Raw genomic sequence first — 2,589 nt, 5'->3', positions numbered from 1 at the left:
TCTGGCTGCTCTAGTGGAAACCAGGAGAAAGCCCACAGTCCCTGAGCTGACCTAACTGCACTGCTCAGGGCCTAGGAAATCTGTTTTCATGCCACCCCCCACTTCCATTTTCTCTTCTCATCATTAGTCAATCCTGCCCAAATATGACATTTCTATATTACAAGGGATAACGGGTATTTTAAAACTTCAGTCTCCTTCCTATTACTCAAAAGAGGGACATTGTAAGAAAGTGGTTCCACTCTCCAGGATGTTTCCTAAACCCCTCAGGCCAACCCCCCAGCTCCATGACTACCCTACTCCAGGAAGAAGGCCAGACAATGGAAGTGAAAGCACAGCGACCTGGGTGAGGACTGCGTGACCCACAGCACTGGGCAGAGTGGAGGCTTGAGCGGCAGGAGTTTCCAGGCCCCCAGCTTTTCCCCTAGATTGTCTCCAAAGTGCCCAAGGCACCACTTTCATCCTGGTTAAATACAGCAAAGGAGTCTTTGGGAAGCAAGAAAACAGCAAAGGGCCACAAAGAAAGGACTTGATTGTATTTAGGAAATGATCATGGGAACAGCTTTCTGCCTGCAGGCTCTGCTATCCCTTCTCTAAGCAGGGAGGAAACTCCCAGCCCACCCCAGTGTGCTGCGGAGCAGCTCCAGAACTCTCAGATCTGAACAGCCCAGTCATGATACACCAGCAGAGCAGACAAGGGATTACGGGGCTCTGAGCCTAGGAGAACCGGTACACAAAAGCTGGCTATTTCGAATCCAGAAAAAAAACGTGGCCAGTGTCAGTATGTGGCAAATCGGCCAGGGTGCAGGCACGCTTGCGGCCTGTCCTTGGGACCAGGGAGTTGAAGAAATAATTCACATTTGATACAAGAGCAGAGAGCAAGAGGGAACCCTTCCCAGCCTGGGGTGAGATGATACTCACACATCCACCAAAGCTAAGAGAAGGAAATGTGACAATATGAGCTGCAAAAGGTATTTTCAGAGCAAAGATAAGAACAACCCTTACACCCAGCACGTAATAAGTCACTGGAAAAAATGTTGGCCCCGGTAGTTTCTTGTGAAATGCAAATATCATTCAATTCAGGCATAAAAACCTAAAAAAAAATTTTCAAATAAAATAAAACTATAAACATCAAGCTAAGAATGAGTTTTGCCTCTGACCATCCACAGTTTAAAGTCTGGATTGAACCCTATGTGGGAGTATTCTGCTCATGATAACTCTAATCCTTAGAGCCAAAGGAATCGTTTAACAAACCAGTAGAGACTTAGCTACTACTTTCTCTGAAGAACCTTCTCAAATAATAATTTTTTTTCTTTCTTTTTTTTTTTTTTTTTCAGTGCCTGGTTACAGAATAAGCCTTCACTGCCGGCACCAGGGCTGCCACCAACACCACGTCAGCCAGTTAGACACATTTGGCCAGGGCCCCACTAGAGACTAAGTCAGTTTATTTACAGTTGCACGATGAACCCAAAAAAGGCCCCAGTCTCTTTCAATCTTGTCACATATCCCAGTCTTACAAAATGTATCCTAAACAGAACTTATCCTTTTAGGGTCAGCCTAAAGGAAACAAAAAAAAAAGGGAAACTGACCCTGGCCCGGGGCTCAGACTTTCACTTGGCGGATGAATAAGAAGGAGGCAGGTGATCCCTTCCTCTACCTTTCACCCCTCACCTCTCCTCCCTCTTCTCTCAGCTCACTCCTTCTCCTGCAGTAGGTTGATAGATGATTATTTCCATAAAAGCAAACCTGCTCGAAGCTTCAAAAATCGTGCAAGAAATTGTTATTGTGATTCAATTTTTCAAACTTTGCATTGTTAATAATCCCTTTAAATGCGTAAAGAGCTTATTGGATCCACCATTGGAATTAATTGAATTTGTAGTCTCACCAAACAGAGCCGGCAATTCTATTATTAGTATTCAGATGACTGTGGTAGGTTTTGATATTTTCACGTTCTTTCTATTAAAGGGGCAGTATCAAATTAAAGACAGAGCAGCCTCAAGTCTCTTTCACTCATGCATAGTTCTTCCTGTGACTCAACCAAGAGCAAGATATAAACCATGTATTTATTTAATGTCTATAGCTTTGTTATCAATGGCTCTAAATTAGTAACAGTGAAGTCCTCTCATTCCATAGTGTATTTTTAGGCATTTTTGTTTCCTATTAGAATTCCTCTCTTTACAAAAGACTTACTTTTTTTGTATCCTAATTCATTTTTTATTTAGCAATATTTTCCAACTGAACTTCCTTTCCAGATTCTCAACACTTATACAGAGTTTGACATTCAGAACCTGATAGAAAGGTCAACAGAATGGACTTGGAACAGAGAGATCTGAGTGTTGATCCCAACACACCCGTAACCACTGTGTAGCTGTTCAGCGATAGTTTTTCCTTTGCTTAAAAAAAAATCCACAAAGAAGGCTGATTTCTAATATCACTATCATCTCTAAATTATTTCTAGGTCTCCACCTTTTATTATTATTATAATTATATGATGCTATAAAAGATCAAGAAATCCCCCTGTCAGTAGTGAATCACAAATAGTTATGGTTTTTATTTTTATTTGTATTGCTTTAGGAAGATAAGAAAGTCTTT

The sequence above is a fragment of the Otolemur garnettii genome, unplaced genomic scaffold (assembly GCF_000181295.1).
Source record: "Otolemur garnettii isolate 467f Iridium unplaced genomic scaffold, OtoGar3 scaffold00026, whole genome shotgun sequence".
In the NCBI taxonomy this organism is placed as follows: Eukaryota; Metazoa; Chordata; class Mammalia; order Primates; family Galagidae; genus Otolemur; species Otolemur garnettii.
This window is presented reverse-complemented; position numbering follows the sequence as displayed.